The sequence below is a fragment of the Sturnus vulgaris genome, chromosome 6 (assembly GCF_052056855.1).
Source record: "Sturnus vulgaris isolate bStuVul1 chromosome 6, bStuVul1.hap1, whole genome shotgun sequence".
NCBI classification, from domain to species: Eukaryota; Metazoa; Chordata; class Aves; order Passeriformes; family Sturnidae; genus Sturnus; species Sturnus vulgaris.
In genome coordinates this window covers 29,820,796-29,834,810 of record NC_142248.1, presented here as the reverse complement: position 1 = coordinate 29,834,810, position 14,015 = coordinate 29,820,796, and the positions used below count along the sequence as shown (strand labels likewise).

At 33.4% G+C, this 14,015-nt stretch overlaps 1 long non-coding RNA gene across 1 annotated transcript; it reads left to right on the top strand.

Annotated features, from left to right (window-relative positions):
- Window positions 1-690: 690 nt before the first annotated feature.
- Window positions 691-13,748, top strand: LOC148223389 (uncharacterized). The gene is made up of 3 exons (XR_015804656.1): window positions 691-804; window positions 7,560-7,659; window positions 9,887-13,748. It is a non-coding gene; the product is annotated as an uncharacterized LOC148223389 (long non-coding RNA).
- The last annotated feature ends 267 nt before the right edge of the window (window positions 13,749-14,015 follow it).

Genomic DNA, 14,015 nt, shown 5'->3' with positions numbered 1-14,015 from the left:
TCAGATTTAGATTATAAAACTGTGTTAACCAACTATGGCCTTCTACACTGCTTTTAACATACTGATAGATACAAGAAAGATACTGACTATCTGTTCTTCTCCACAGAAAAGTTTTAGTTATTCTCTATAATAAGATTCCTGTTGAAATATTTACTACATAATGTGTTTCAGAAGACAAAAAATTATTGTGCAAATTTATTTTATATTTATCAAATCTCTAAAACACTTTACCTGTTTTTTCTTTAGTTTTATATTTCTACCACATGCAGCAGGTATGGGAACTTCTGCTAAGGTGCTTTTCATAAGTTTTAAATATTTTTCTTAGAGGAACATGACTTGTTTGATCTGTATTTAAGGAAAAAAAAAAGAATTAATCAAGAAGAAGTTCGATTTCATATCATAAAAGAGAAAGAAGTTTTTTATCACTTTTTAAAATAATCATTTGGTCCAGATCAGGTAGCATAAAATAAAGAGAAAAATTGTGAAGGGTTTTTTGGTTTTATTTTGTTTGGGTTTGTTTTATTTTTACATAATTATTAAATCTTAGAGGTATATTCAATAGCTAGATGCTTGTTCTCCCTATTCAACATAGTCAATATTTAATCCCTCTAGAAATAGATAGAATCCCTCTAGAAATTATACAACCAAATCATAACCTATAGCTGGAAGAAGTTTGGCAGAATAAGAAGATATTTGTATAGTACAATGGATATTCAGGAGGAAGAAAACAATTCTGCTTACTTGTCTGCAGAACACAGAAGAGTTTGTGGAGAGATGGAGGAAAGAGAAGATATAGACTAGCTGGTAAGAATGAGATTTGCATAGCTAATATGTGAATTATTAGCAGCATAAAACTAGCACAAAGGATATTCTAGGCCAATAGTAAATTATTTTCTGAGCCAAGAGAAAGGAGAAAGTGGTTTTCTTTGATATTAAAAATACTGAGATGTTAATTTATATGTCATTTGCTCTTGGCAGTAATTTCTGTCAATAGTAAATCTGTGCTTTGAGTATTACTAAGACTCTGATTCAACCCTCAGAAAATAGAAGAATGTGACAAGAGGCAAGTGTTATTGTAAATTAAGTTTAAGAGGTCTTTCTCTCTTTTCTAAGTTCTTTGTTCTTTTCATGAGCTTAGGAGAGTTACAGTTTGAAAGTAGAGAAAAAATAAATCAGAACCTTCTATGACTAGAGTATCCTGCTGCAAAGAAGTGATCAGCAAATTCATAACTTCATATTTTCTTTATTCCATGGAGATCTCTTAATTAACATGGGATTCATTCCTTAACTTGAGTTGTATAAAGGAATATGGTCTAAACTAGTCAGCTAGGCTTGGTCTCTCTAGTCAAGGAATAAACAGTATCAGAAAGTGTTTTAGCTGACTGTGAACTTACAAAAGAAAAAAGATCCCCTATTGGCAATGCCACTGACTCTGAAACGGAAGCAATTTGAAACCAGGGACCAATTTTTAATATTAGTAGTAGTAGTCGTAGCAGCAGCAACAGACTTAGTATGGAAACAATCATGACAATAGTAGTCAGTAACAGAAATAGGGGGTAAAAGTGATTGCAGTACTCAGTAATAGCACTGGCAGTCAGTAATTTTGCAGCAAAAGTATCCTATAATAATAGCAGTAGTTTTGACTGTTTCATAATGTTGAATTTTCAGGGGTTTAGCATAGTTGTTAAGGGTAGACATCACCAAATCTCATTTCACAAGCAGCTATAGTAGCAGTCAAACAAAATATTAATTTCACAATCAGTACAAGGAGTTATTTTTGTTAGAGGAACAAAAAAAAGTTATATGTAAGGGAAACATGGTTTGTTCCCATACTTACACATCTGCCAATCTGTTGCATGAAAGCAAAAACTCCCAACCAAAAACAAAACAACCAAAACTAACAAACAGACAAAACAAGAAAAAGAACACTTCAAATATCTTGCTTAGATTCAACAACTTTTTTTTTCCTAATTCAAATATATTGCTAATTAAAGATTCATTTATTGAAGCAAAACAGCTTCAAGAATGAAAATATGGGTTGCAGTGATGAAATCATAACTGGTAACAGATGTAAACTAACACGTGTTTAGCATTCTACACAACTTTTCCTCTTGTAAACTATGCTTTCCATCTCTTCATTAGCCCCTCCCTTTCCAGCACTGCCTGCTCCAGATAAAGGTTAAGCACCACAGTGATTCTGCCCAGTGAATCACTGAAAATTCAGAGCAGAGCATTGCCATACCTGCCAGCCTCGAAGGGAAAGAGTGAGAGAGATGGCAGTGTCTTACACATCTCAGGCTGCATGGCGAGGAATAGTTGGGCTTTGGCTGTTGCCTCAAAAAATCAAAAACAAAAGCCTGAAATGTAGTATAGAAATGTCAATAATGTTCCACAGTCAGGCTTAAGTTTTGCATAAACAGAAACACATACTCTTCAAGTGAGAGATTTTATTTAAGAAAAATCAAGAGATAGTTTGCTTTAGAAGATATTTAAAGACTGAAACCTGTTTATTGAAACCTTGTCAGTTTTAAAGTTGAAAAAAAACCCACAAGCACAAGATGTTGCACTGCATATATTCTCTGTTGGAAAACTTTCTAAATATTAAGGTTTTTCTCATATGAAAATGGTGCTTATGATCCTTATGAACCTTAGCTAAAGTTCAAGCAATAGGAAAATACATAAATCTGGGTACCAATGTGTATTCTAATGGGGATACAGATGTGCCCCTCTTAGCAAGTATTTTCCTATTGTTTGCCTTCAGCCATTATAGCCCTGTAATAGTCAAAAGCCCTAAAGTTGAAGCTAATTTTAAACAGAATTATTAACAGAAGTCCATTTAAAAAATGCTGTCTTCTTTGAGTCTGGAGGAAAAATAATTTAAAAAATCTGATTATATTATTTTTAAAATATAACATTAAACATATTTTGCCTTTTAATGGATGCCTTAATTTTAGCAGTAAACATTTTAAAATTAGTTTTTACCTACTATTTAAATCCTATGGTTTGAGAAAAAGAAGATAAAGCAAACATGGTTGTAAGTTTTGAGATAGACATATCTGGAAGCTGTGCAGTTTTATTCGAATAAGTATCAAAAACTAAGAAAGGTTAGATTTTTATCTTGATGAATGCTTCGTAGATAAAACCCAGCATTTTGCAGAAAGTAGAAATAATATATTATAAGGGGTTAGTATAACTTGCAAAGATTTCTCAGCATCAGGAAATCAATATTCTTCAGGGACAGATGTACTGTAAGTCTGTCTCATTAACACTCACATCTACAATGTGTTTGCAAAAAATTGTGTATTTCAACATACCTTGAATGTTATCTGAAGCTGTCACATACAGATGAATAGTTCTCTTCATCAAGAGCTGATACCACTTTGGACATATGGCATTTTGTTATCTAACACATGGTATATCAAACACGACTTACTACTGTGTCCATACTCAAGCTTCCCTAACAGTATACAGAACTAAGTTTTAAAAAAAAATGAAAAGAACTTACAAAATATATTTCTTTGTGAGAATTTGGAATGAGCATTCAATCAGAAGAGTGTTTAAAATAAAAATTATATTTGAGATGTAGCTTATTTAAATCGGATTCATGGCATGATGACCTTTAATGGGTACTTGGGTTCCACATTAAAAATTATGGGTTTTTTTATTTCTGTGTTCCTTAAATATCCTTAAATATCTTTTTTAGCCACAATGCATTGTATCACACCTAGGCATGTATGTTAAAAAGAGTGACCTGGCTAGATTTGATAATTTATATTTATCTTACTAATGTTCTTGTTGTATCCATCAGAAAATATAAAATTATCTTTCCTGTTTTGTTTCCATGAAATTTTGTTTAATACATCAAATATTTAAAGCCTTGTATTTCATATGTAGATGTTTGGGATGAAAAATAAAACAAAACTGAAAACTGGTTTAATGCTAAAAAAACCCAAAACAGCACATATATTGCATGACAGAGCTGAAAATATAAGAGGTTAACCTTTGAATATAATTCCACACACACTCACATATACATTCCCACACAATCACAGACAAGCCATAAATAAAAACGTCTCAAATTACCTAGAAATAAAAGAGCCTTTCACGGATCACTTGATTGTCCCACACTGTGTTACATAGTTTGGAGTAATAGTTGTTTCACATCACAAAGCCATCAGGTGTTTCAAGACAAACGAAATATAAAAGCCATGATGGGAGGAGGAGGAAGGTTGTCAAAGTCTGAATGTACCTATTGAATCTCAGTAATTGCCACTTAGTGTTTGATTTAATGAAAGCCACTGAATAAAGGGAACTATTTTCTTTGTCATGGCTTGTGTTCCCTTTTGTATATACCCTTCTCTGTCTTCCAAAGTCAAAGCCACAGTCCTCCACTTCCTTCGAAGCACCACTTCCCTCCCTTCTCCATTCATCCTCATCTACATGTCTTTCCCACACACTAAATGGCTGTGTTAAAAATTAGTTTTCAATTATTTTCTCTGAAGCTAACAAGCTTGCTTTGACTGAGCCCTCAGACACTGAAAAGACACAACCACAAATGCACTCAAATCTGCATTCCTGCCTGTGTGTTCTAGCAGAAATATTTGGCCTTCATTATAGAGGTTTTTGTCATCCAAGTTCCTTGCAGACAGGCCATTTGGTTACAACAGAAGAAATTGTTTGCAAATTGTATTTTTCTTTTTTCCCTCTAGCTAAAATAAATTCTGACAGATCTACCACACTGTTAGTTAAGGGATGGGAAGGTATTGTTTCTATCAGAGACAACTGTTCAAATTGCTTAAATCCTGCTCTGATGATGGCATTGGTAAAATCAAGAGCAGAAAATTGTAAGAAAACTCTTCAGATTATATTTTACTGTTAACTGCTACCAAGTCTGTATGGTTAAGGTTTATTTAGAGACCAAAGGCTCTCCTATTTCTTCTAGGGATATATTTTTTTAGAATTTAAAATCTTTAAAACTCAGTTAATTTCTATCCTGATCATTATATTAAATTTAAATTAAAAGATTCCTCAAAAAATTAGATTTTGAAATTAGATATGAAACAAGTTTGATGTAACATCATGAGAATCACCTTTTAGTCTGTTTCTTAAGTGGAATTCCTGTACTGTTGAAAATTCCTGACCTGAATTTAGGATTTAATTAGGGTTTATTACAAAAACCTTTGGGATCTGCACCCCAAAGATGGGGTACAAATTATGACATATAAAGGACCCAAATTTCTTCATTATTTTTATTCTCATTGCCAAATAAAAGAAAAATAAGCAACGAGTTTGGGAAAGGCAAAATGGTCAAGGCAGCAGAATTTATTAAATGGTATTATACTTGTATATATAATAAAAAATTATATATATATATCTATAAATATGCATATAAAATTATGTATTTAGAATGATGCGAACATGGCAATATTCTTACTTCACCAGTGCATTGGTAACTGTGGATATGACACTCAGAGTACTTAAATTCTATTAAATTAAATTAAATGTTTTCTCTCAGGTTCCAGAATGTAATTTAATACTTTCCTTAGAAACAAAGCATTAGGCTTGCCATGATACCTTTACCTTGTCTGTAAGGAGAAAAATTTCCTGGCATCACAATTTCAGTATAAAGGCCTTGTCATGATCAGAACAATTATTCTGAAAAAAGATATTTGTCTTTGCAAATAAAGCGTCCACAGGAGAGCTGTTCTAACCAATTTACACAAGGAGAAAAGTCTCTGGACTCTGAAAAGAATACTTACATCTAAAAATAAAGTAATACTCCAAAGTCAATGGGTGCTTTTGTGAGTGCAAAGCCCAATGCAACTCAAACCAGAACACCCAATAAGCTTATTTTGAATAAATAGAAATACCACACAGTGAAAATTGCATCACCTTTTGAATGCTTATGTACATTTTTACTGTATAGTCATAGTAAAACTCATCCTTCTATCTTAATTTTTTAAAATTCATTTCTGAAAAAAATTGAAAAATATTTTCAGTGAAATTGGAATGGATTTTATAATTGTTTCTGAGAGCTGTTGAATCTTTTCAGTCAGCTTCTTCTTCCTTTGTCCAGGTTCCATTTGTTTGAAAACCAGTATTTGGTCTGGCCTTGTCCTTCTAGTCTGTTTATTTAAAATTAGAAGAACGAGCTATAAGCTTGGAAGAAACTCGACAGAAGAGATTGCTATTTCTAAGCTCATTTTAACCACTTGGTTGCTTCTAAACCCTCCATGTAGATCCGGGCAGAGTGGTGATCCAGATCCAGAGCCAGTGCTCTGGCTGTGCTGCTGAGCTAACGCCATCTGTGTCAGAGCTGTGCCAGCAGCATCCGTGTAGAATGTGTCTGCTGGCAAGAATATCCAGTGCTGCCTATCCTGGTAAACTACATCTGCTGCAAAGCTGCTTTCTTTTTTTCCCCCAGGAAAAGTGGGGAATGTCCAAGCGAAATGAGATTGCTTTGCTGAAAAAAATCATGTGTTCAAAAGCAGGAAATTCTAACTGCTCCTCCCGATTACTTATCTGGACATTTCAAAGCAATAGTGTCTTACCGATGTTTCAGGACATCCAGCAGCAAGAAAGTGGCATGTACAACTCGGTAATTTACATCCACGTTTAATAAAACAGTCATGAAAGGCTGGTCCCAGTGCACCTTTCAGATACAAACATCTCTACTCAAATGGCTAAACATTACTTACCAAAATAACCTCAGAAATATTTTGAAGTTCATATAGAACACAATAAAATAGGAAACAAAAATGTGAGTTTCACAGTAGTATGCACTTTATACTGAGATCCTCATTTATATGTGTGCAATTATGCTTTTATTCATACAGTTAAATAAGTGCACTAAACCCCATCATTTTTCTTTTCATAGCCATTCATCCTAGTTGCTTCCTGTTTGTAATTAAACTGGAAGCCAGGTCAGGATCTTATTTTAACATATGTAAAATAAATACTGTTAGAATTTCTTTGTCATATTAGAATACATTTTGGCAATGCCTGTTTAGGGGGGATGATACTCACATATGATGTGGAAGGATATGAAGTATGGCACAGTCATGCATATGAAGATATCAACATGAAGAATCACAACTTCTGGGACAGCAAACTTGAATTATATATGCATTTCAGTGTTTTCATTCCCTTTTTTATCTCCCCTATCCGCCCCCCCCCCCCCCCCCCTTTTTTTGTGCCTGTATTGTGTGTATTATATCTCTGACCTTCTAGGAAACTTATTTATTTGTAATACAGCAGATAATGTAGTAAACTTCATATGCTTGGAGAAAAGAAATAAATGGCTTCTATACTTACTCAAAATTTATATTCTTACTCCTTTTTTCCTCTCCATAATCTAAAAATCTAAATCTTGCATATTTTTTTAATTGAAAGTCAGTGTTAACTATTTGTATGAAGAAAACTAGACAACTTAACAGATTTATATTTTTAAAAGCAAGAAAACTATTTAGTGTCTTGGTGGGGGGGGGGGTGGTGGGTTGGGAAGGTGGAGGGGTATTTGCTTTAATTTTATTTAGGTTTGTTTTATTTTCTTTTAAAAGAAGTAATTGCGAAACATATGCTGTCTATGTGCCTACGTGATTTGACAACCTAATTGAGTGGTTGAAAGGCTAAGGAAAGCAGGGTGGGAGGAAAATCCAGGTGAGCAATTCAGAAGAGCTCATTTCACTAGTGGGCTGCTAGAAACCAAAGCAAATACACATGGGGAACAGTAAGTGTATAAAGAAAGCTTAAAAAAACTTAGAATAGAATAACAGGAGATAAATGCTTGGTTTTAATAGAGATTATAGATTTAGCATTGAGCTTTTTATATGTTAATGTTCATTAGCATCTGAAAGGGACTACCAGAAGAAGAAGAGAGTAGAATAGATAAAGATTCTTATTAAGGTAGTTGGAATGGGAAAATACCTATTTTTTACATGTGAAATCTAAGTTTCCTAGGGTAAGGAAGTAAGAAAAACTCTTAAAGACTGAGCAGAATCCTTGATTTGAAGATCACAGCTGCAATAACTGAAAGATTCTGCAAGCATCTCCTTTTTTCCTCCCAGTAAGAGATATTGGAACATTATATTGGTAAAACAGATATTCTATTAAATTAATGAAAGAAGAGAAATTACAGAAGTATGTGTGTGTTACAAGAATAAAGCGTATCATAAAATATTTTTTTTCTCAATCTCCTATCCGGCATTAGTAGTTTTTTATATACTTTGTGAAAAGTGCCATCCAAACCTAAATCTTTCACTTTTATAATAGTGTGCTGACAGAACTTACAATGCTCCATAGCATTATCATGTCTATTTCTGTAGCAATGATATGGAAGGAAGATTGTAGAAACTTCCTATAAACTAAGCTATTTAAAGCTTTATCCTTTATACAACACTCAACACTGTGCAACAGGTAAAACATAGTTGCTCACAAACACTTAATGCTGAAAAAAGAAAGCGAATAAAGATAAAAAAAGAAGTTTTTTTCTGGACGTTGCATTTCCTTACAAATCCTAAACCTCTTTTTTTCTCATTATAAGAAGTACTATGAAAGTTTTAAAAAATGGTTTTATTTTTGCCTATTTATTTATTTATATTTTAGTTCTGAAAATTTCCTTACAATTTAACATTCTCAAAAGTAGCATTCTCATATATCAATAAAAAATATTCATATATATACGGGTATATAAATTATATATATATATAAATATAATATTATAAATTATATATATCTATAGAAATATATATAGATATATATAGACTCTTTCCATTCATGTCTTACTATGGAATTTGGATTAAATTCAAGAGAATGAATGAGACAAAACATATTACTTTTCTAGGAAAATGAATATTGTTTTATTCACGCACAAAGTGCTTCTGAAGGCAACATTTTATCCTGACTATATTAAAGAAAGTAGAATATTATCTGACTTCGTCTGAATTTATCTGAAAAGTGTTTTTTGGTGTAGGGGATAGTAGCACACAAGAAATATCAAAGTAGATATAACTAATGTTTTCCATTTTTATTATAATTTCTGTCACTTTTTGTTTTGTTTTGTCATTAACTATTGATATTTCATAACTCGTTACATTATCTCAAAATTCATTATTAACAGTGCTTGTTCTAAAGTTAAGCAAATCAAAGCCAAGACAAGTTTACTTCTAAACTCCAAGTGATAGCCCTTATGGAAAGTGAAAATAAAATAATAAAATGCAGCCATGCTCTGTGGCTGCACCAGGTATAAATATTATTTATAGGTACTCTGGGACCAAAGAAGTACAAATGCAAAGGGAGGCACTGACGCCGGAGCGGGAGGGGAAATGGAACTCGTTGTGACAAAGCAGTTGTCTGGAGCAGGCAGCACTTGAAATATTAATCAGAAAATATGGATAATCTAGCTTCTTCTTCTTTAATTCAGCTGGGAATTTTTGCAAAATATTTTTGAAGCAAAAAATTTTGTACATGGAAACAAAAGAAAATCTCTTGGATCTGAACATCTAAATCCATAAAACTCAACCTGCACTTCTCCATGCCTGCTCTAAACCAGAGTACGTACTGGAACCAAAGAGATTTTTATGCTAAATGTTGTTTTTTTTCTGAATGGTCACACATGCATTTTTACTCTGGGAATCCAGAGTAAAAATGAAAGCCAAAATAGATTAATAAATATTTATATTTTGAAAGTGTTTTCTCTAAATGGAACAATTTTCCTTCTTCCTCCAACTACACATTTTATCTCATTGTTGGACAAATATCTCCAGGTTATAAGGTTTATTTTACATTATTCAGATCCAGGTTATAAGGTTTATTTTAAATTCTTCTACTTTCATTGTGAGTTATATCATGATTCCTTTTCTTCTGACAACTTATTCTATATTTCCAGGAAAACTTGGACTGCCTAAAACACAGCTGCCAATAATAATGTTCTAGCAGTGCACCCCTTACCTGCTGATGTTCTATTTTCTTTTTGAGCCAAAGATCTAACAAGTCTTAGGATACAATCTGAGCCCTGACAGTGTCATTAGTCCAGGTAAAAAATTTAATGCCCTTTGAGATGAAATTCCTTCTGCACACCAGGTATCTCACTAATAAGGATACTGTCATCTTAAAAAAAATCCATCTCTGTGTGATTTCAAGTTGCTTTATAGAACATTTTTCCATTTAACCCAGGAAAGCTGACATATGCTCAAATGCTGTGGCTTCTATGCCTCAATGTCTTATCACACATGAAAATAATGACCAAACAGGAAAATTGTATGACTGGCTTCCTAGCACTGTTTTGTTTTCAGGAAAAGCCTTGGAACATGGAAACTTGTTTGTCCTTTCCTCATGCAAACCAAAGGCTCGGGAGCATCAGGCAATGCTAACTTTAATGTTTTATTTGAATATATTATTTTCTGACAAATCAAAATGTGCTATACTGGCCCGCACCAGTAGCTATTTCACTCTTCTGCTTTTTCCCAGGTTTGGAATGTACTCTTTGACTCTCTGGTGCAGAAATAATCATAGAATAGCTTGGGTTGGGAGGTTCCAGCACCATACAATAGAAAATGATTGCAAAAAAATTTGGTGAAGTGTTAATTGTTTAGCACAAGAATAGGATTTCCCATCACATCTCTTTTTGCTGAGCACTTTGCCAATCTAAATTACCTGTAGTAGTAAAAAACATAAGTTTTGTGAAGATCAGGTCTTGAATATAGCTGTAAAGTACAGAGTGCCTATAATAGCTTGGTAATTATTCTCTGTACAGGGCACAGAAAGAGGTGACAGTAAACATCTATGAAAATTCCTCATACAATATAAATACAATTTCTTCCCAGTCATAATAATAAAGCCTGCCACAATGAATGTTGTTTCAGCGTATCTTTTAAGTCTCTATTCAACATTTAAACTGCATTTAAACCTATTTTTTAATGTAAAAAATAATTTTAAAAACTTGAGAGTCTCAGTTTCATTAAACAGTATTTAAAAACTCATTTTTCTGACTATTGGTTCTTTCTGAATATCTCTATCCTCATTTCTGTTATGATATTTCAGTGTGTTTCCTTACAAGTGATACAATCTGCTCAGCCTAGGAACATGATCAAGGAGTGAAATAAAGCTTTACCCTTTAGCTGACTGTATGAATATATTCATGCTTGTACTATGATGCAATTTGCAGTTGTCTACATCATCAGTAACGTTTTCTATTATATAAACAAAGAATAGGAAAGACATTGTGCTGTAACAAGAACCAAGTATGAATTTGAGATCACTGCACTCATAAATGGCAAAACCTTGAAAGAATTATGGAGGCTGTCCTGGTAGAGCATTAACACACTTATAATACAATCCCACACTACAAGTGCCTGAATGTGCCACATATATTACAGGAAAGAAAAGTGAACTATTTTATAAATGTGCTTTAAAGAAGTTTTAAAAAAATAATTATAGAAACCATGTCCTTATCCTCCACCTGTGAAACCAGGTGCTTTATTTATTGCAAGAAACTGAAAGAGGTATATATTATACTAATAACACTTTAAAATGCCTGAAGTGTCTTAAAAAGGCCTTTCTGTGTATTTGGAGCCCAAACTTGTGAAATACCAGAATTTTATGCAGGCACAATGTCCCCATCAGGAATAAGTATTACAACTTTCTACAGAATAAAGAAATTGTTCTCAAGCTTGTTGATTTATAACAGGCTAAGCAATAAAATCTAAAAGTGATTCATGATTATGCTGACTTGTCTGTCCTTTTAGAGACATGTTAGCATGCCACTCTTTTTAAATAAAGTGTGAATCATTTCTGGAGCAGAGGTATTGAGTACAGGCTGTAATGTGTGCCAATGGCAATGAAGTTTTTGTGGATTTTGTATGTGATAATTTAGCATAGATGTATTTTAGCATAGATAAACTGCCCATATTTTGCTGCACACTTGTAGTAATTTCCTGTCATCTTTGTACTCATATCTGCTTCTGTCATGTCTTTGTGATACATACCATTATTCTGACGTTTTCCTTCATTAATTTAGACACAAAAATTATATAATTTGCAATGCAAATGATGATCTCTATTTATGGCCTCCATCTCTGTGATAATGATGTTGCTGCCTGAATAAAAAGCATCCCAAAAACCCAAACCAAAACAACACAACAACAACAAACAAACAAAGAAAAAACACTTGCAACAGTGTTAAAATAGTAAGATAAAAATAATCTCTAATGATTCCAGGTGCCCCCATGGTTATGGGTACACCTGGCATATGATTTCTAAAATTCTTATAAGTTTTAAAAATTAGCATATCTAAAAAATACTGTCCAATTAGAAGAGCAGTTGGTTAGGTAATTTCCCCCTAGGTTCAGCCCTACAGGAATGTCTCTCTCAATCTTTTAGCCCTATGTTTTATTGCATCTACAATCTATGATGCAAAACAGTGTCCTTGCTAGATTAAAAGCAAGACTAAATGGGATAAAGAAAGTAGCATAATATGTAAGAAAATTACGTAAGAAAGTGCGACTACTATGCTAAAGTGACAAAATGTTAGAAATTATACAACTCTATATTAAAATCTATTTTTAGATTTTCACACTCATTAGCTGTGTTATCTGCTATGGTTCCATAGAAAAATACAATGGAGGTCCACCAGAATGTGTCTGATAACTACAGTATACAGGACTAATATCAGCACTGCCTTTACTCCATTCCTCTCCAACTACATATATCTAGGGGGGAAGGAAGGGTTGTTTTGTTTTTTTTTGTTTTTTCTTTTCAGAGAAAGTCATATGAGAACATGAAATAAAATAAAACACAATAAACTTTAGTGCTCTACTTTTTATGTATCTTGCCTGTAGCTTCATTGTCTTGTGTGAAGCTGTGGTTAGTTTCATAAATTTCTGTGTTTCACACCAGGTCCAGCCATACTGCAATATTGTGAAATACACAATGCATTGTCTAAAACTTCTACTTGTGACTGTATGTCTTGGATGAACAATGTTGAATATGTTGGACGCATTGGGAACTCTTTCTTTAAGATGGTCTAGAGAAAAGTCATTGCATTTTCTCCATCAAAGACTGCTTCTGCCAACAGAAAGAACTGCCTCCAAAAGTGGCTTCCTGTGAGCCTGGGGGTTAATTATGGAGCAGGAAAAAATCCCGGGCATGTGCTTGACTGTTAAATAAATACAGTAAACATTTGTTATCCATACAACATCTTGACTGTAGAGATTATGCAAATAGATTATATAAGCAACTAGGTCAATGAGGCAAGAGCTCTGTGGAGAACGTGGACAAAAGGTAGATTGGATGCCCTACATGTTCTTCCTTTATAATAATGCAAATGCTATCCTTGGATTGCAGGTATAAAGGCTATCAGGCAACATGACCAATGTGGAACGTCTATAACTCAGAATAAATACAATGCACAAAACCTGGGCTTCATGTGAACCTTGAAAACTGAGTGTGGGAACATCAGAGAGAAGCAAGAGGAGGAGCTGGAGAAATCATATTAAAGAGCAGGATTTGATTTATACATATTCTTTTATCTTCTTATCAAGAGGTATATGAGAGGAGCAGGACAGAAACCAAATGCAGCTTTGTTCCCTCCTAACCACCACCCAAGAACCTAATGCTTACCATAAAGATGGTATATGTGAGACTGGATTTTAGCTTGGAATTGGAATTTGAGCTGTCATTGAGGAGACTAAATGAATCCAAGCACTTTGAGTTCACACTTTAATTTTTTTTCCCTTTTCTATCTTTTTTTTTAATAAAAACCTTAACCACCAAAATGAAAACTACCTCTACACTTGATTTAATATATTCTTTTCTCTCTCACTCTCCATCCAGGAAGGAGGAGGAGCAGAAAGACACCAGCACGCATGGTATGGAGGATGAAAGCAATTATAATGCATGATGTGGGAGGAAGAAAATTATGGGGAAATTATCTTTAGCAGTTCACTGATAACTACCTTCACAGGTTATAAAAGAATCACTGAAAATATATATGTAAATTACCTGAATCTTCTATTGGA